At 36.9% G+C, this 22,342-nt stretch overlaps 1 protein-coding gene across 1 annotated transcript in view; it reads right to left on the minus strand.

Annotated features, from left to right (window-relative positions):
* Nucleotides 1-21,924, minus strand: part of LOC124428169 (thyroid receptor-interacting protein 6) — a 227,225-nt gene extending 205,301 nt beyond the window's left edge. The window contains exons 1-2 of the mRNA XM_046971925.1: nt 21,390-21,924; nt 1,422-1,428 (exon numbers count right to left, since the gene is read on the minus strand). The gene's annotated coding sequence lies outside the window, so the exon portion shown is untranslated. The remainder of the gene's footprint in view (nt 1-1,421; nt 1,429-21,389) is intronic.
* Between the last annotated feature and the right edge of the window lie 418 nt (nt 21,925-22,342).

Here is a 22,342-nt window from a genome sequence, read left to right on the forward strand (position 1 = left end):
GTAGTTAATCCTGCCTTTCAATCGTACCGGAAGACCGAAAACGCACGCACCGTACTTTTCCGTTCACTTTTTGAATTCCCGATCCTTCACCCTAGTCCTTGCTCTTTTTTTTCTTCTCTCTTTTCGATTCCACGTAATGCAGAGGCTGTTTCATGCCGCCAGAAAAAAGGCACCCTTTCTCTCTTTCTTTCTCTTTCTCTCTTTCTCTCTCTCTTACTCTCTCTCTCTCTCTCTCTCTCTCTCTCTCTCTCTCTTTCTCTCTCTCTCTCTCAACCTGGCGCATTGGTTACAGCGGAAATAATGTCGGTGCACTTTGAAAGTCGGTGAGAGAGCGGAGAAGAGAAGCTTCGGAGGATAACAGGAAAGTGGTGAGACGCAAGGGTGGTTTCGAAGGGTGGTGCTCGGAGAAGGAGAAGGGTTGGAAAACGGAGAGAGAAATCGACAGGAAGAAGAGAGAAAGAGAAAGGATGCTGGAGGAAGGGATTCGAGGTTGAGGGTGGAAAGATGGCTAGGGGTTGGAGGGAGGTAGAAACGGGGGCGAGAATATTGGTTGACTTGTAATACCGAGAGTGGAGGAGGCAGGGACCCGGCGAATATTAAATATATTATTACATTCATTCTCATTTCCCTTTTAGCTACGGCATACTTGCTTGTTCCCTTCATTCTAGCGATAACTTCGAGCTGGCTTTGAACGCAAACAAATAAGTGGTTATAAATACATATAGATATTCATATCATATTTCCTAAATATGTACATACCGTAAATAGTTAAACAAGTAAGCGCAATAAATTCTTATCGATATCCTTTCTATATAAAATAATAACGAATAAACAAAAACACTGCAGTATTTTCCTTAGACTATTAAATATAAGATATATGAAAGAATTCAAATATATTTAAATAAATTCATCGTCATGTACATATACATGCCACTTGAAAATTTCTCATTACTCTCCGTCTCTTTCTTTTTCTAATAGTTACTCATTATAAATAGGAATCGCGGCTAAGAGAGATGGAGTGTAAGAGATAGAGAGAGAGAGAGAAGGAGAGAGAGAGAGGTATAAAGCATAGCGGAATGTGTGTACGATGCAAACACATAATCGAGGATATTAAACGTAATTAGCTACTCCTGTAAGCATGCGCCATAGATACATCGAACGGAATATGTATCGATATATCGATCGATGGTTACGCGTTCATAGACGACGAGCTGGACTGAATGTGTATCGAAGGCCTTTCCATTAGCGTACCAACTCTCTATCGTTTCACCCCCAACCCTCTCAGCTCACCCCACTCTTTTATCTTTACCCGTCTCCCACAGTCTCTGATTTCTCTCGTGGGAAATACATCCTCTCGTTTCTAATTATTTTGCCTCTTCTACCAATGATCCATTTCTCCATAAGTCTCAAACGTCGCTTACCTTACACCTGAAATAAAATAAATACATTTAGAATGGCTTTTTTTTTCTCTTGTTAAATATAATTTATTCTTTATTTAACGAATCGTATTAAATTTCTAAAGTCATATAAAATCTCTCATGATGAAAATGGAAGCTTAAAAATAATATTTTCTTATAAATGACGTAATTACTTTCAATGATTTTGTTTTTAAAAAACGACGTCGTTCATCGTTTTAAACGTTTAATAATAATGGACATTCAATTACCATACAAGGAATGAATATTTTCCTGGTTGCAAGAACATTGCCACTCGAGATATTCGGGCTACCATTTTGCATGTGTGTATATCCATTAAGTGCGAACATGTAAGACGTATATTCCCACATCAACTGGATGGTGTTTTACAACGAAACGTAACACGACTTGTGAGAATCACAAAACACGTGGGCGTACCAAGATGTCTCTCTTTTGGTAACTTACATGAATGTTTATCTCAAAGGCGTAACTTTAAAAGGCCAATCATTTCTTTTTCTTTCTTACGTGATTATTCTTTTATCGTCTTGTAGAAATTAAACGTTTAGAATGATTTGAAAAGAATACTTTAGATTTAGAAATTGTTTCATGATTTTTTTCTGATTAATTCCATCCCAGCAAACTAATTCATTCATTATATAGCACGTTAAATACTTTACAAAAAAAATTGTGAGATTTTTTTTTTTTTTCTTTTACGATATTATAATTATTTTTTAAAGATGGAAAATAATGTAAAACTTATAGAACTTCGTTAGCTTATGAAGTTCCAAATCTTTTTGTCTTTTTTCTTAACGATACATTAATAACAATTTCATATAAGGTTTCAAGAAGAAAAGGGATAAATTGATAGCTACGCTAGTGGAACTCGTACAATCTACGTATTTCTGCCCACGCGTTCTCATCGTCCGATCGATGAAAATCGATACGATCTCGTTAGGTATCTCACGAACCGTTCTCGAAAGCGATCTGGATGATCCAGAGACATCGATGACCTCTCCATCTCTCGATGTTGTTGGCTTCATTTTATACGTATATATGTATATATACATTGCGCATATACGTATATACATATAAAATACGTATATTTGTACAATAATAAATTTTTTAAACAAAAATGTCTAATTTTGACTATTATCAGATTATTTTTTTTATCAATAATTATTTAATAGTAATAAATTTATTTTTCTATTACATCTATATAAATATATATATATATATATATATATATATATATATATATATATATATACCTACTCAATTTGACCTTTCGTGAATAGAGTGTTTTCACTACGGTATCCGCATGCCTTTCGTAAATAACTTTTTCGAAAATGGTCTAGAGAGAGATGGTCTACACTTTTTCACAGACCTATGAAAAGCGCGTTGCCATGTAACGTATATCAACGATTTTTGAAACATTGCAAATGGACGTAACAATGGTAAAAAACGAAAATGCATTTTTCGTAAGATTTATCTTTTCTGGTTTTATTCTATTAAATTCACAAATATTTTATATTTTTCATAGATGGCTCCTCTATATATGCCTTCTATTAATCCAAAAAATCAATGATTTATCAAGAAAAAATTAACGTCACAGAATTTTCACTATGATCGCAAGACTCATTCGATATTTTGATAAGATTATCAGAATTCGTTTGTGAACTTGAATACGTTTTTAATTATCAACAGATTCGAAAGAAAAAAAAAATCATGAATTCGTTCAACCAATAGTCAGCCATCCGTTCGCGGCAAAAAGTGAACTTGCCGAGATGTAATATTGGCGGTTAAGAGAAAAGCGTAGCCAAATCAGGGATGATTGCCACGGCAAATCACGCGCTACGCGCTTGACTAATGCGCGGCTGAGTCGGATAAATAATGCAGCGAGAGTGCGATTAGCTAATGCACACCCGCGCCTCGTTTATATCCCCATCTGCATGCCCCCTCGTTTCTCTCTTCTTCATCCTTTGTCTCCTCTTCTATCATGAACCAACTCATCGGGCAAGCTTCCATCGTTCACGATCATATTTTTCAAAGCTAACGTCAATGTCCCGCCGAGGATATTCGTACCAACGATTACGTTTTTCAAATAGATCCTTGCCTATCATTCTTTCCTTTCGTATCGTTTTTACGTTTCATCCGTCTGATTCTCTTAATAAGCGGTCAACGTCGTCGATGGACATTTTCATTTTGGTATATTCCACCAATTTATTTGGAAATGTTCTATCACGTCTGTTCGCGAATTTAATCTTCTTGGAGTTTCAAATTTGATTATTTCCTACTGGATTTATACACTGAATTTTTTTCTCCAATATAGCACGAGCGAAGCTTTAATAATCTATAATCACTTGCATAAAATTTTAAATACAAAAAATTATTTATTTTATTATCGAGCAATATCGAGCTTCATTGGGAGAGAAGATCGATTCGTCGTCGAGGAGATGTCGCAAAGTCAATTGAAATTCATAGGTTATCGCTCGAACTTTCGAATTTCCCCAGCAATTTCCCGTGCGTGCGAGCGGGAACGACTGAGGCGCGTGTACCGGAAGTACTGAATGTAGCATGTCGGAAATCACGACGAGAATTGCTCAAACTCGTGCAAGTTCGGCTGGACTTAGCGCTCCTTTTTGTTACCATTTCGTTGTCTTGAGAAATTTGGAGGAAAACGAAAGGAGAAATAAAGGAAGCGAAACAATTAACATTGATTGGCTATAACAAATACGTGAAGATCGAAGAAAAATTCAAATCTCCCGCGCTTTTCTTGCAATACTAGGGAATTTGTGTAGTGACGTAGAAGAAGTACGAGATCGAGGTTGGCAGCTGAAGGGGTGGACGACCAGGAGGAGGAAGAGGAGATAATGGGGAGGGGATCTCGATGGTGGTAACGTGCGCTTGGTTTCGCACCAACGGATATCCCGGCGAAATCCGATAAACCGCAAAAGGCTATTTGTTAGAATGAAAAAATCACTTCCTACGCGTACGTCCACGTCCTGATAAACTCGACGGATCGTATCACCGGCTGCGATACGTCAAAACAGAAACGGCGTGAATTCAATATCCCGATTTCAAAGTCCACCGACATATATGTACGTTACTCGATCTACCACCCTCCACAACCCTCTAAAATATCTCCTTCCTCCTCTCTCTTTCTCTATCTGTCTCTGTCTCTTATTCTGGAAGCGCTTCATTTTCATTCTTCTGTCTGAATAGCGAGTTATCCTAGAGAGAGAGAGAGAGAGAGAGAGAGAGAGAGAGAGAGCTACGCTCGTTTAAAGATTTTTTAAATCTGTAATAAAAGGTTCAATTTTACACGATAATACGATGACCTTTGATTTTAATAAAAATACCATTAGTTCTTAATATCAAATACGCAAATTTCAAAGAAACACAAAGAATGTTTAATCTTATAGTAGCACGCAAAAGCTTTTAATATCTATAAAGTATGTATTCTTGGCTTTAATGGAAATACCACAAAATGCAATTATTTGCTAATGTAAAATATCATCTCATCATTATCGCGATTATTAAACGCATAGTGAGATTAATTTTGTGGCTGTTATCACTACCGATCCGAGGTGGATCGTTACGGCAAATAATAGAAGGGTTAGGACGTGTGTGTTAGAGAATAAGAGAGATAGAGAGGGTACGAAAAGATGAAGGTGGAAGTGTCAGGAGGCAAGGAACGACCGAGGCAAAGATAATGGAGGTATTCATAAGGGTTGCTGGCTCCTTATCGTATAAATGACGCGAGAAGCCGCACTCCGATACGTTATACACGCCTCGTTCGAGCTGTGGTTTGATAACGGATGTGGACGATGTACCGGTCCTTTCCGGTATTCTCGGTTAGGCGAATACGTCTCTTGCTTCAGTGATTACTATGCCGACTGCAAGACCATAAATGTTACTGCAATAACAGTCTCCTATCGGACTACCACAAATTCACAGAAGCGTATACATTTCACAGTTATGTTTTAATATGTTTCTATGATGTTAGAAAATATATTATAAAATTATAAAGTACGCGATAAACTTAAGGAATATTTTGACGCAGGTATCATTGCACAAATTCTAACCAATTCGGCTGCTATTAAGTATAACCATTACTGCAGGAAGAATGACCAGCTCTAAACACAGAATAAAGTGAAAAGCGAAAACAGGCAAACAGACCGATGAACGAGGACTATGTGGATGCAGAGGCAGGTGTCATTAAATCACAGAAACAGCCTCTGTTATTGACTCCATGGACAAATTTATCGTCGGTGGGCTATGCGTTTCGTTGTGTAGTGGGTCCTCGACGTTCTAACCCCCACACCACTGTTCAGTACGGTCACCAGTGATGGTTCTCTTCCCTTGGACCACCACCATACTCACAAGCTACCCCTTCTGTACCCACCACCCGTCATTGTTCTGGTTTATTCGGTGATTTGTGGATTTTACTGGTCGTCCACCACCTCCTCCTCTTCCACGTACTTTCCATCAACCCTCTTTTCCTCCACGTTTCGTCTCTTCTTGTACTGCCTTGGTCGTATTCTGGCACCTTTAGTTGCCTGCTCGATTTAGAACTAAACTCTGCGAATATCGAGGATACCAATCTTTCGCGATAGATTAATATTAAATAATGATTTTTAATTAAAGGTTTCACATAACCGAAGAATATAATAAATTCCATTTTCTGAACAACATGTATTAAAATTCCATTTTTGTTACTATCTTGTCGCAATGGCGCACGTACTCTATCATAGAATCTGATTTGTACATGAACAAATATGGACGACGAAGTCTGTTTCGGAACTGTCACCTATCAGTTTCCGTTTGTTATACGAGTTTCACGTGCTACTGGTAATTGGACTACACTCCATTTTTTTTCTCTGGCAGCCTGTAAAAATCAACGTAACTCTGATTTCGACGATATAGTAACAATTACTACGTTTTTCTGTTGTAACCTTATTGAAGTATTGATAAAATGTCTCTCACAGTGTCAAAAATTTGCTATGTATTTTGATTTCATAAAACAAGAAACGATGTAATGTTAGAGATCGTCTATATTAAGTTATACGTACGAAAACCATAACGGATTCTAAAACGTATAACTACATACTAAATCGATTACAGAGATGAATATTATAGAATCAACAGTTTTTGTAGTTTAAATCTCGGCAAGCGAACTTTATCAAGCGAAGAAAATCCAAAAACGCGAAGTCTCGAGTAGAAGAAAAGAAAAGGAAAAAAACGAAATAGCAAAAAAGAAGCAAGAAATGGAGTTTCGATTCTTCGTTCTCTCGAGAAGGAGAGCCATGCGATTATCAGGCCATTTTGTTCGAGCTTCCTAGAACTCTCGTTGGTTTTCGCTCTTTTACTCGCGAGATTCCAACTCGCGCATTTCGCGAATGGCCGATCGCTATTAAACGGAACGAAACAGAGGTGGAAGAACGGGGTGGTGATGGTTGAGGATAAGCATAAAGAGAAAGAAAGAGAGAAATAGAAAGAGAAGAAGCGTAGAAGAGGGTGGAAGGGAAGAGGGAACGGGTTAGAGGGAGAAACTGCGAGGTGTCTGCTAGTGCGAGAAAGAGAGATAAAGAGAGAGAAAGAGAAAGAGAGAGAAAGAGAGATAAAGAGAAAGATAGAAAGAGAGAAAGAGAGAGAGAGAGAGAGAGAAAGAGAGAGAGGGAGAGAGAGAAACAGAAAGAGAAGGAAAGAGAGAGCACATCGCGCCGGCACTTAGGCCTGGCTTTTAATCTTCGAGCCTCGAGAAGAGCTCTAATTAGAGCTGGCTCTAGCTCTAGCTACGAGCCCGAGCTCCGTTATAAGCAGGAGTTAGAGTAGGTACCCCGGTAGGAGGTGGAGGTATGTTTAGTTTTTAGCCGAGCGCGCAGTTACACGCGGTGGTAATTAAAATCTTGATTAATGCACGTGTCCATCAGGGCCGCCTCTAATGAACTTTCACGTCGCCTGCACTCTTAAGTCCACACACGAAAGCATCGCAATCGTCTTCTTATTATTCTTCTTATTCTTATTCCTCATCTCCTTCATGCTTTCCTCCTCCTCTTCATTTTCTGCTTCTTCGTCTTTTTCTTGTGAAGGAATGGGATACGATCCTAATCGTTCTATCTCGATCGGTGAAAGATCGCTCTTGGACGAGTTTAACGATCGAGAAGTAAATGTGAAAAGTGCTGTCTATACGCTCTAACTCGTGGTTTCATTTCCTTGCTCTATTTTATATTAGATACATTACGAGAAAATTAGTTCATATTCTAGCAATAGATTTCTCTTACCCTTCCAAGTACAGTATCTAGATCGGAGTAATATCGTATAAAAAAAGAAAGCAAATCTCTCTCTCTCTCTCTCTCTCTCTCTCTCTCTCTTTTCCTCTCTTATTCTCTAATTTTTTGCGTACGCACGTTTTCATCGACTCTCTAACTATGAAATTGTACGCGTTTCGTCGCGTTTGAAAATTTTGATGAAACAAATTCCACATCGGGAAGCTCTTTCTCTCTTCCTCTCTCTCTCTCTCTCTCTCTCTCTCTCTCTCTCTCTCTCTCTCTCTCTCTCTTTCTCACTATTCGCCGATCCCGTTCGTCCGAGCAAGGTGGAATTCGTTTAATGAAATTTAAAATGTTGTTTGGTTCGTTTATTGAATTTATGAAGATATTACGTTGAGTTGAAGTAGTTCGTCGAATGGAATAAAATAAAATAAGCGATATGTGCTTGTCCGACCGCGATACAAAGATAAAAAGAGAGAGTATGGTTACATGAAGGGGAAGAAGAGAGCGAAAGAGGTAGAAATGGTACATAATGAGACCCGGTTAAAAAAGAGATACATTGGAAAATAAGTTTGTAATAACGGCGAGGCCACATCGATTGCCGTTAATTAATTTGCGGTGGGAGTGATCAATAAGTGGGAGATATAAAACGATTCCCGACAAAAAGAGAATCGTAACCAATGCGAACAGGCAAAATGGGCTTGCATATGAGCTTACCGGAATCGTTGGAAATTAAATCGAAGCATTCCTATTGATATCTCTTTTCCTATTTTCTCTTTTTTCTTTCCTTTCATCGGATTACACCCATCCTCTATATGTATATACACATACACTCATACACAGACATATATACATAAATAACTTTCATTTCTTCTATCCATATACAAGAGTCTTTTCCAATTATCCGCGACCTAATAAGAAGCTCTCGGTAATAATTAATAATTTGTCAATAAGATAATTTCCTCGAAATGCTGTTGTTTGATTTTGACAAATGTCATGAAAAAGAAAAAAAAAAAAAGAAAAACAAAAAGAAAATTAATTACATTGCCGCATTTCACGTCTTCATAATTAAAATGAATAATACAAACTGTAGTCAGTCATATTGCTATATAGAAAATTTTTCTTTAGATTTGATTCTTATATAAATTTTTTTTCTTTTACGATCCTACAACGTCGTCCACTCGTGAACAAGAAAAACATTCGTACACAAAAAAAGAACGTGGCCCCGATAATTATGATACGACGCTATCTCATAATTATGCCCGTAATAATTACTCTTACAAATTCATCTTGCGGACGGAAGGTTAAATAATCTTCCATATCTCGCAGCCGAGCCATCGTCTTCGTCGTCTTCGTCGTCGTCATCGTCGTCGTCGTCGTCGTCGTCGTCGTCGTCGTCCTCGTCGTAGTCGTAGTCGTAGTCGCAGTCGTTGTCGTTGTCGTTGTACTCGTCCTACCGTGCTCCCACACTTTTCCCCTTAATTAAAAATCATGAATTAATCAGATCGTTAGTAATCAGGCGCTCGTCTTCTCGCGTGGACGCTCTTTCGTCTCTAAATTTCTCTCACTCGTCTCGCCTCAAATAGACGTCGTAGTGCTTTTACGGTCCCTTTAGCCTTCCAACCTCCCACCCCCCACCACCCCCATCGAGGCGGCGCGCCGTTCGTTAAGGGTGGATTCATCCCCCAAATTAAATCAATTACCATACTAAGGCGGATTTTCGGAAAGCTCGACTTCTACCAACACCCAACCTTATATATCTATCTTGCTCTCTTGCATCGTCTATTTCACCCTATCCGTCTTTCGTTTTAACCCTGTCTTTTGACAACGTTTCGTATACTCGTTACTCTCTAGCAAAATACGTTTTACTCTTATCGAGAAGAAGTCACGTTGTTTAATGGGAAGTACTTTAGAAGAGAATAGAAATGAGCTAGAAGACAATGTGTTTATTGTAACGCGAAGATAGTTAAATATCGTTAATGAAAAATCCTCGTTTTATTAGTTTGTTTTAAGATCTTTTAACACCTTAAGATTTCTTACTTTTTTTTTTTTGTTTATTTAATAATCTTATTCAACAGATTTCTGTTGTCGCTATAATATCCTCAAAATTCATTATTATTAAAAATCAAATTAATAATTAATCAAATTTTATTTCGTTATACGAAAATATTCCGCACATTCTGAAAATTGCAAATAGAAGTAAAAGTATCGAGCTCGAAATGTGTCACGAAAAGAGCACTAAGAGATGGATCGTGGTGAGCGTTAGACATTTCTCTCCATCCTGGACGTTCTCGAACTTCGTTTGAATTTCACTTGAGGAGACGCTAAAAGGTTCCGAGGTTGTATCAGAAAGATTTTGCTTTTAGCACATTCACGATAAAACGCGTCCATCGACTTCGACGACTACATCGGCAGTCCACGGTCTTTGCGTTTCGTCCTTTCTGAAGTACTTCCGTCATTTTATGATAGGCTTCTTTTATAACAACGGTAATGCATTCTCTTTCAAAAAAGAAAGGGAACATCCATAAGACTATGTGCAAACTGACACATCCTTGAAATCACGAAGCGTATTTAATATTACGATAAAGTTCATACGTATAAAAAAATTTTTACTTTCGATAATCGACCGATCTTAACGAAATATCAATACAATACGAAATCGAACTTGCGTCTTATCGTCTCATAGTTAACTATAAAGAAGCCAAACTGGGCTCTTCGATTAAAAGCGCCAAGTGTCGCTGGAAAGGGCAATAAATAACGCCTCGTCGTTAGAGACCTTCCGATCTACCGAATGAAAAAGAATGGCCGCTCTTAATCGCTCTTCCAATCGGTTAATGCACCGCTCGTGGCGCTGCGGTAAGCTGAATAAATGGTCCTGTTCGCTCTCTTTCTCTTTTTCTCATTTCTGACCGTACTCGTACTGCCCACCTTCGCTTCGAGTTGATTTTTTTTATCAATCAACCATCGGCTTTCGACTTCGTCGGTAACTAACATGGAGACCGTTAATCGTACGAGCGATTGCTTCCTTCAGATAACAAATCATTCGGAAATCAAAAGTATCCACTTAGGAAGTTTTCCTTCGCATTTGTCGCGCGATACCTTTCGTTATATGAGCTATCAGAACTTGGATCAACTTTCAATGACAATCTAAAAAGGATAAGTCTTCCAAATACAAAGGAAGATCCTGATCTCAAATCAGTTTATCAACAATTGTTTCACGTATTGCTTTGAAAGCAATTTTACGATCAAATATTTCAAACAATTGTTCACACTTTTTCCATGAAATCTGAAACATTATCGAACTCGATAAAATTCGTTCGAAAAGCCCAGAGCATTGAACAATATCAGCCCCCTGACACCGGCACTCTCGGCGTAGCAACGAAATCAGATCGTTATCCAATCGGAAAAGGAAGAACTACATCGAGAAGGAGACGGAAAAATCAAGATCGAAAGAAAGAGAAAAAAGGTCTACACGAAAATCCTACCGATCCTATAACGACCACCTTTAGGCGTATCTCCAACGGGTAACAGCAAGTACAACACCAAGTCCATTCAATCTAATACTTCTAGGGGGAGGGAGGTTGGAATAGTGAGGAGGTAGGGGAGAAGGAGGAGGAGGGTTAGCAACAACCATTTGAACTCACACAGCCAAAGGGGTCGACACGAGCGTGGTTAGGGGCAGTTTAATATCGGATAATTGAATCCGAGCCACCCACCCTCTATCCACACGAGGCCTCTGCCTCGCTCTGAGCCCGGAGGAACGAGAGTGCGAGAGAGAGAGAGAGAGAGAGAGAGAGAGAGAGAGAGAGAGAGAGAGAGAGAACAAACTGGTCGAGTAGAAGGTGCCAAGCTAGAAAGAGACGGCTAGATGATTGGCGACAGCGTGGGAGGTTTGGTAGACGATTTCTGGAGGGGATAGAGAGCTGGATAGCAAAGGATAGCAATATAGAAAGAGTAGCAGCTACCTAGACTCTTATTGCGAGTCTGTTAAATGAGAGTGAAAGAGACAGGATATCAAGGTAGAGAGTTCGCTCGTTTCCTAATTTCTGATACGGATCGGCTTGGATGCGAAGAAACCAAAGGTCCTTCTCATTGTTTCTGAGAGTAATCTTGAGTAACTTCATTTTCTGATGGTGAAAGAGATGGACTTCGTGGGTGTTTTGGAGATAGGGGTTGGGTGGATAAGTTTAACCCCACGACGCTTTCGCGATGCAATACCACTTGAGGCAATAAGGCTAAATTAAACCCGAACTAAAGTGCCTTGTGCCGATTCGAACTGTCCAACCCCTATGTGTAAATGGGGCTAGATTGTTTTTTCGTCTATTCTTTTTAGGGGGTGGTAGATACCATTAGTGGGTTTTTGCGTTTTCCTTTTCTTCGGCATTTTATGGTTTTCAGGAAAATAAGTCGCTCACTTCCAAACGGCATAGTTTGGAATGGTTGCCAGTGGTCGGTGGTAACGGAATACGAAGTGGATGGACTAATTTATTGGGACTGCTATAAATTCATAGTGGTCTACTCGAGGCAAATGTAATTGTATTTCGGAAGGGGAAAAAAATTCTTTGGAAGTGAAGGTGGTTCCATGGTGTTTTAGTAGGTTAGGTTTTATTTTGTGGATCTGTTTCTTTGTGTGCATGGCATATTAAAAAATGTTATATAGGAACATATCATATGGGATATGGGGGATAGCTATGTTCAGGATTCAATGAATCCCATTGTAATGGAATTTAACTTAAAAGTTTTTCTTTCTTCTTAACTTAAATGTTTTTTTTTTTGCGATCGATCACAGAAATAGTAATGACATAAAAATTAGTGATTAAAAAAAACTTCATCTTTCAGATATCCTATTACTTTATGTTATCATTTATCGTATTTTCGGAAACTTTTTGGTGGGCCGTTTGCGTGTTTATCTCTCTTTCCGTCTCTCTCTCTCTCTCTCTCTCTCTCTCTCTTCTATTCCCCTTGCTTCTCATTCTATCTCCTTCCTTCTCTCTACTTTCTGTCACCTTCTGGATTTGATTGAATTTTTTCCCGAGAAAGAAATGTTTCCACCAAATGAATCCGTCGAAATATTGCATTCCGACAAGCACGATCCAATTTTTCGTTTAATAAAAGAGACCTACTGTCTGTCTGTCTTTCTCTCTCTCTCCGTCTCTCTCTCTCTCTCTCCGTCTCTCTCTCTCTCTCTCTCTCTCGCTCTTTCTCTGTTTCTCATTGGTTTCTTCTTTCTCCAAGACTCTGAAAGAGGACTGCTTCTTTTCTACCTTGTAACCCATAACCCTTAGCTTCTTACTCCGCTACTCATTTTTCTTCATAGCTATAGAGGCAAAATACCGTTTCATAAATCTTAATCCATCCAATGATTTTGTTTTGATAAATAAGAAATAAAAAGTGTATATATAAAATAAAAGAAATTAAAATGAATAAAGGAAACTTGAACATATAAGAGAAATTACAAAAATTGGATTCATTTACATTTGTGCAAATACAATATCAAGATACAAATAAATAAAAAAATATAACAGCTATAAAATAAACGTTACAGGTAATTACGTACAAATGAGATAAAATTTCCAGGGCTGAATAATCGAAGAGAAAGAGCTCGCGTACGAGAGAGCAAAGCGTACAAATACACTTCTGCTACATCCCAGTTCCCCTAAAAAAAAAAAAAAAAAAAAAAAAAATGAACACAAGGAAAACAGACTTTACAACGACGCGGGAAACGATTTTGTACGAATAAAATTCAAATGGGATGGCGAGCAAGCAAACGCGAGAGAAATAATTTCTGTAAAATTATTAATAATCACGACGCGATCTCTCCCACCTCCAACGCGTAGGGGTGGTATTTCACATATAAAAAAAAAAAAGGAAAAAGAAAAAAGAAAAAAAATTCCATAGCGATCGAGAGCCGTTCGCATCGCGCGATACCGGTCGACTCATCGCCACGATGAGACTTGTAATTAAAAAATTAATTAAACGAAATCTCGATCGGGGATGATTTTTTGGTGCATATTGCGATCGTCATTGTGTGTACACTCGTACCACGTATCATCCGGGGTCATTATGGCGGTTGAGTTTCGACGATTTTATTCCCCCCCTCCCCTTCCACCACCCCCCCCCGCCTCTTCTGCCCCATTCACCCTCTTTCTCTCCTTTTTTTGCCTACTCGTGCTCAATGTATGTACATACATACATATGTACGTATGCGTACGCAATTGCACATCGTCGATTTATTCGATCCTTCTATGAAACGATCACAACGCTCTCTTCCTCTTTGTCTCTCTCACTTTTTCTCTCGGTTTTTTATTCGACCAATACCCATTTCATCGGTTGTTTGCGTTATATGTATAAAACATGAAGTGAATAGTAATATTTCGCGGGGTTATATACAAATGGCGGCGTTCTTTTCTCATTAAAACTATGGGACTAATTATTCAATGATATTGTTTTAATTAGTTTCTTAAATATATGTTGCCAATATCAAAGAAAAATGTCTTAGAATAATTCGAAATACAAGTCAATTATAATTTCAAAAAAAGAAAAAATATGTCATGTATTTAAAATTCTTTGATTATAACTTCATTCGTTGGTAATTTCATAAATTTGATCTAAATCATTAGTTGGCGAGATTTCATTTATTATATTAATTATTGAAATATCTAATCAAAGAAAGATCTAACGATAGAAACAATGATTAAACGAGAGACGAAATAGTGTAAAAACAAGAGAAAAAGAGGAGAAAAAAAGAAAGAGGGAGAGAGAGAGAAAGAGAGAGAGAGAGAGAGTGAGAGAGAAAGATAGTCGCGTGCTCGCACGTATCTCGATGTTTTAATCTCACTGGCTCGGATTTCCGGCTCTACAAAGGGATAACTCACCCTCGGAACTTTAACCCCACCCAATCCACCAGTCCATGGGGGAATTTTCACTTTGGCCAGAGTTGCGACGATGGTGATTTACTTAATGAGGACTGAGAAAGAAAAGAGAGAGAGAGAGAGGAGAGAAGAAGAGAGAGAAAGAGATAGAGAGAGAGAAAGAAAGAAAGGAAGAGAGAGAGAGAGAGAAAGGAAGAGAGGAAGATGGAAGAGTTAAGGAATCGAGTCGAGGTACGCATTGTCTTCCTTACAAACAGCGAAGGGTGAGAGAAAGTGTGTCGAAAAACAATGGGGGTTGCGTTATACCCTTGCGAGCATGAGATAGAAAGAGAAAAAGAGCCGAAGTCAAACCAGTCCCCACTCTCCATCGTCTTCATGAAAACGTGACCCAGTATAATTCTTACGGCGTGTAGGTACGACCTTTGAGCTACCCGGAAAGAAAACTCACCCCCTCGAGAACTACTCTCTCTCTCTCTCTCTCTCTCTCTCTTCCGCTATATATTCTTCGGGGAGAAGAGACTTCGTAGTAGTAGTGCTGGCGATTCTCTACGTCTCTTCGTAAGAAGACAATAACTTTTTACCATTTTGTTTACCTCCCTTCTGACAGTTCCTTCCTTCTCAAGCTAACCCCTTCCATTCGACCGCTTTGTATTTAGCAATTTTAAGAAATCTTGTCTCAGCAAGAAAGATTCCCAACTCGTAAATTCAGATCTCAATAAATATCTCTTTAGAAATATTGAATAAGATGTTAATAAGCAAGGAATAATTACCGATTCTGCTATAAAAAGGATAGTCTTGATAAGGTTTTCAATAGTTTTGAGAAATGGTGAGAAAATGGAAATAAGTGTTTTTTATCTATCAAGGAAAGAAGAAACGATATTAAGAAAACGACGATAGTATCTTCCAAGATTTAATCGAAGAAGCTTCTTTATGTCGGTCCTACTTTATTGGCAAACAGTACGAAGTGACAAATTTTTCTCAGCATACCTAATGCAATTTCGCTAAAACCCGCATAACGTGAATCCCCGAATTGAACTAACGCGGAAGTCTAAAGTCTTCCTTCCTTTCTTCGTAACTTGTACAAGTTATTGAAAGTTTGTCCATCAGAATGCACTACATTGTAAACAATTCCGAATAGTAAGAATTAGAACAGAAGGAAGGATCGTTGGTACCAAGTAGCACGGATCAATTTATTCCTTGATTTATGTTTCTTTAAAGACCCTCATGCTACACCCTCCTCCTCCTCCTCCCCCCCCACTTCTTTCTCTCCTCCACCCACCTCATCGTTATTTACGACATGTCGTGATAGCATGTCCGCGTGCCGTGGTTAGGATTAACGTCATGCCCTTAATTCATCGCCGAAGCATAGCTTTGTTTCTCCCTCGAAGACCTTTTTAACTATTCAGGTGTACCTACCACCCAACCCCACCCATCGCCACCAACGACCTTTTCTTTCAAGAATAATGTCCTACCTTGTAGTTTCCTTGGGAACAAAAAGTACAGTAACGAGGAAGAACTCTGCTTAAAATGCTATAAGACGGAAGTATTCTATCGCGTTTTATTCTATCAATATATTTTCGTTGCGTGCTATAACTCCGTATATTGTAGTTTTGATGTGTTATTTAGAAAGATATCAGGGACAAAATTATCAATCATAAATTCAAAAACAATAATATATTAAAAGATATTAAAAGCGTATTAAAAGTCTTTCAATGAGGTCACAATATCGGATATTTATATTAGGTTTATCATCATCGAGTTCACTATCGATAACTAGTTGCGATCTGTTCTTCGATCATTAACAACTTGCACTCGTAAAAATCAAAAGAGACGCAGTTAAAAAGAAAAGGGAAAACAAAGATAAAAATAAAAGGATGAATATAAAAGCAGAGTGGAAAAGAGAAACTCTTGTATGCGATTCATTGGCTCGCGAGCGATCCTCGCGAAAGAGATGCGTACTCGCTCGCTAGCTCGCGTCGACGGCTTTCCCTACGTTTCGAGCCCGTTCGAGAGTGTCTTTCGAAGGGTTGTAGAACATTCCCACTAAAATATAAAGTGGCTTTCGGGGTGGCATAGCAATGGGGTGCCTATCGCATGCATTCAGCCGGGGAGGAAAAGCGGGAGGAGGGAGGGCTATTGATCGAGTGTAGAGCCCAGTCAACCCTCTCACTGTTCGCCTATACCTACACGCAAATCTTGTATATAAAATCATATGTGTAAGTGTGTAAGCACTTGCATGCATCTTTGTGTCTGTGTTATGTGTATCTATGCCTCTTGCGGTTTGTATGTACAAACGAATGCCTTGGGATAAAGGCTTAATTTCTAACTTTTGTCGGCTCGCGCATTAAGAACGCAACTTTTTTGTCCTTACGTGTTATTTTATCCATAAAGTATTTCTTTTAAATGAGTCTATAATTTTCTCTTAAGAATTAATAAAAGAATTATTTTTTATAATGCTTTAAAAATTTTATTATCTATCGTCTTATATTTAATATCAGGTACATGAATAAGCGCAATTTCTTTTGTTTTTTTTTTTTCCTATAGATAGATAAGCCATTAAATCATGTAAATATAACTACAGCTCGTCTGTCAAATTATTAGTTTCAAACATTTATGCGTAATTTAATATGCCTAAATCAGATATTGATATAGTATATTTGTTAAGTAAACTTAATTACCAATTATCTGCAATATTACTTATTATTGATATTCATGAAGTACCAATGACATATATATATATATATATATGTATACCATAGACTATAATTTTAAATACATTTCGTAATTTACAATATTATAGGAGAAATAATATTGTTCATATAATTGCTTTATTTTATTTATGATTATATTTAATTTGTCTAAAACTAGCAATTTGTTCAACGAATCTAATTTTTCAACGTTATTGTCGCTTTTAGAGAATCTAAATAGATAAATGAACAACTATAGCGTTTAGATGTTATTTGAAATTGTTTGAAGATAGGACAATTTGAATGGCGATTTTTGTGAGGGAACAATTTATTACGCGACGACATAACGAATCTGTGCAGGCACGGAAGCAAGTTGCAAACGCGAGAGAGAAGGACGAGGAAGGTTGGAGGGTAATGAAATTGCACTCATCGTGTGAAATTTAATATTAATCTCGGATGTAATATGAGATGATGCAGCGGTGCTCAAGCGTCGCGAAAACAAGTTCCAGCTTTGTGAAGCTTGTTGATGGACGAGGAACGAACGGGTCGATTCGTTTATCCCATTAACGTTCAAATGGCAATCTGTAAAGCAATTATTGCGTGATCGTATTGCTTAATTATTGCCATCCGTTGCTATTTGATCACCATTGAAGCGTACTGTCATTTTCTGATAATAATAGGAATAATCATTAGCTAGTAGAAAAGCTAATATTTTTTTTTTTTTTAATAAATTCATCGTAAATATATAACTATAAATATTGTTCTTATTGCAAGGATGTTACAAGTTTAAATATTTTTTAACTATATAAAAATATTCGCAAGTTAAAATTTGGCGCGTAAATTTGCATCAAATCATTGAACATACAATTCCTCTTCTTTTAATGTAAAAATAAAGCAAGTTGGGCACCATCGCCGCGTTCAAATGATAAGCGTCCGTTAAAATATTAATACTCGACTTTTAATGAGAGCTGCTCATCTTCTCCCTTATAGAGTGCCACTGCCCTCTACCCTTCCCCCTTATCATTCTCTCGTCCTTCGACCTTCTCCCTTCCAGTTTTCTCCAATAAACGCTACGTAAAGAATCTTGAGTCGTGACTTTCTTGTCTCATATTTTCTTTGTACATGAATGTTATCGGCCGATGAAAGTTAAGTACAATTAAATAAAATATCAGATATTCGTACAATGTTCTTTGTATATATTCGATTAAATTCTTAGTCCATCTATGGTTACTTCGAAGAAGGATTTCAATGTGGATTGTATTAAAAAAAAAAAAAAAAAAAAGATTCTTACAACTATATGCGATCGAAAGATATTTAAACGTTTTATAGGCCTTGACATATAGTAAGAAACACGTCAAGTAAAGATTAATATGTGTCACATATAACCAATTAAATAGGCTTTCTTATAAAAGTCTCTTAAAAAGTAGTATCCATCAATCAAGCCTTGTACGAAACACGAACATACTTTCACGAAAATTTTGAAATCCATGGGATCGAAGGAGGAAGACCTTTACAATCTGCAAAATCACCATGAAAGGAAGGAAGAAAGAGAAAGAAATGAAGAAATGAAGAAATAAAGAAACAAAGAAAAAAAGAAAGAAAGAAAGAGAGAGAGAGAGAGAGAGAGAAAGAACGTCCTTGTTGATAGAATCTCAACAGTCTTAAAAGTAGTTTCGGACGATGTGATAATGCGCTCCATCGAATGATCCAGGCATATCCTGTATCTTTGTTCCGCGCACGTTCAAGGACTGTGCGCGACTATGCTATACACAACTATATATATATATATATATATATATATATATATATATACACACTCAACACACATACATAAATAAATATATATATATATATATATATACGTGCTATACTCGCATTCTTCCTTCTCTTCTCCTTTCTCCTCTCTCACTCTCTCTTTCTCTTTCTCTCTCTCTCTCTCTCTCTCTCTCTCTCTCTTTCTTTCTCTTTCTCTTTCCCTCTCTCTCTCTTTGTTCGCGTGTAGAGCCGCCGCCACCGGCATAGCCATCACCAGTGGCGGCATCGTCGCCAACTGTTAGTCCTGTGCCACCTTCTAGCGTACTCTGTACGCCTGATTATGCCAGGACGTTTCCGCGCCTTCATGGCTCGCCGCTGGCGCCGACTCCATAAATCCCCCTTTTCATAGGGATGCTCAATAGTACATTCTCTATGTGCATTCATCTTGTGAATTATAGTTAAACTCGATGATATTATTGAACATTTTACTGATTTCTCTTTTCTTTTTATTTTTTGTTTTCTCTTTTTTTTTTTTTGTCTTTCTTTCTTCTCCTTTTTTTTTTTTTTTCGTTGGACATTTACTATTTTTCAAAATGAAGGAAATTAATTGTTTGGAATGTTTTAATATTTTGATATATAACGTGACAGGTCAGACATTTATTTGCTGTAGAACGACGATCGATGAAAATTTTCTACATTAACGATATTTTTTTATTCGCATCACTTGTGAAAGGCATTAAATTTTCTGCATACATTCACTATGACGGTCAATGATAACTGCTTGTTTCCATCCATTTATCACGTATATCATATAAATGCAAACATACTACGAAACTCATCAATCACGTTTTTAATTATATCTTAAAATTATTATTAGCGATAATTATATTTTTAAATACATAATATCTATTTATAAGCTATAAGCATAAGGACATGTTTATGAAGTAAATTGAAATAAGTATTCTATGAAAAAAAAAAAAAAAGAAACGATAGGTTATAATACTTAGGAAATGTTAAGGCTCAATGACTTTGGATAAAATCAATAAAGTAAAACCGCATTTCAATTAATTTGTACTCTAAAGGTAAATAACGATTTCAAATCTACAACTTTTAAGTCTTCTATTTATCTATTTATCTAATTGTAGTGTTTAATTTATTAGAAACAAAGGTCACAATTAGAGATCGGTTATATAATTAAATATATGAGCGGAGACAATGTAATTATGTTGAGTAACGAACGATTAATTACGAAGTATATTTTTAGAAGATGAGGGTATGAAAAAAATCAATTAAGTTACAATTACAAATGACTTGATTCGTGTCACTTGTTCCTTTTCTCGAACATATGCTTCTTACACATTTTCTACAAATGGCAAAGAGGTGTCTTTTGCGATATATTACATTTAATTAACATATTTTTATTAAAATAATCTCATCACGTATTATAATCTATTTGATATCACGAATGTCTCGATGTCTTGTAAGCATAATGATTAAGAAAGAGTGCGAGCATGGAGTGTACGTGGAAGAGTGAATGAGTGAGAGAAAGAGAGAGAGAGATATATATATATATACACAACATACCTATATATACTACAATCGCACGCGCGTTGACATATACACACACGCGTAAGGACACGGACAGGACACACGTTCTGTATATTACAGACAAGATAGGTCGAACAATGGCTTCCATTACGGCTAAAGGCTGCCTGAGTTAATGGGCAAATTGTCTGCTAAGTCATTTAAAGGCCTAAGCTCGCCGTACGAGAGAAGCCTTGGTTCCAACCTCTTTACGCGGTTTGCTGACAATCGATGCAATTAGATCGATGCCTTCTCATTAATGTCTAATACGATCGTTAAGAGAAATCTAATTGAACTCGAAGACAATGACGATGTCTTTTGAGGGAAAATATTTCTTTTCAATTCTCATTCATCATGTCATTAACAATCTTTCTTTCTTTCTTTCTTTCTTTCTTTCTTTCTTTCTTTATTTTGGTTTCTTTGATTTTTTTTATATTATTGAGAATAATTTTCATATATATGTTTAATACATTAAGATTACCAAGAAATTTACGTAAACTATTTCTTATCTTTCTATTAATGAATTCTTAATATTAATGTTCTCTTCTATAAAATATATATATATATATATATACATGAATGAAAGTTATCTATGTTTACATACAGCACGAGTATTTCATTGATATCTAACGTACATAAACAAAAACATTAAAACTTTACCATTTAAATCGTTTAAATTGATTAATAATATATGACTTACGAAACTCGTTTAATATAATATAATCAATAAAATTGTAAATTCTTTCCTTATAGATATATGCTAAATCATATATTAGAAATTAATTGTTAATGAATTGTACTTACTGCATCAGCTTAAAAGATCTAGATCTAAATCTTGAAAGATCCAGAAGATTCCTTATGACACGTTGTCCTTAAATGTTCGATCGTTTTTATTCTATTCTTTTAAATTCTTCTCCGTCTCTTTATTTTATATTAAGTTCTTTTCACAATACACCACTTATAACGACACGGTATGAGAGCACGTGGTCGATTGCAACCAATCACCGGCACGTTTCGAACGAAGAAGCCCGCCTTTTTTTTTAACGAAGCTTTCGAAAAGTATTATTATTATAAAATTTTTCCAATTTTAAACATAAAACGAAAAGAATAACATTGATTTGAGAAAACAAAAGCCAATGATATTTACGATCTCTTAAGTTAGATCGATTAACCTACGAGTGATCACATTCATCTTTGTACATATATACATATATATATTAACATGTACGTATGTGTATTTGACGGATGAGATACGAGTATATATGAATCACATTTATATTAAAAAAATTCGTGATAAATAGCAAGGAAGAAGAGAATGAATACACATGACTCCGCACGATGCCAGCTCGCGGCTAACTGACGTCGAGAGAATCGAGGAGCCGGGCGTGCGCCTCTCTCATATCCCCAGGGACCGACTGACTCGAGCCACGAGTGCGCAAAGGGCGAACTCTCGCTCTCGTTTTCTCTTCTGCTTTCCCTTTAATACTAATCTTTCTCTCTTTCTCTCTTTTGTGACTATATCATTGGGGTTATCTTTAGAAGAATAATATTTTTGTTTTTCTTTATTTTCGATCGTTTGAATGTTAAATTTGATATTATATATATATGTATATATACATATATATATAGAGAGAGGGAGAGAGAAGGAGAGAGAGATAAACAATAAATTTAGAAATTATTAAGTGATAAAAAAGGGAAAAGATGGTTGTACGTCGAAGAAACGTGTTCTCTCGTTTTATTATTGGCTGTTGCTTGTG

This window comes from Vespa crabro, chromosome 11 (assembly GCF_910589235.1).
Source record: "Vespa crabro chromosome 11, iyVesCrab1.2, whole genome shotgun sequence".
NCBI classification, from domain to species: Eukaryota; Metazoa; Arthropoda; class Insecta; order Hymenoptera; family Vespidae; genus Vespa; species Vespa crabro.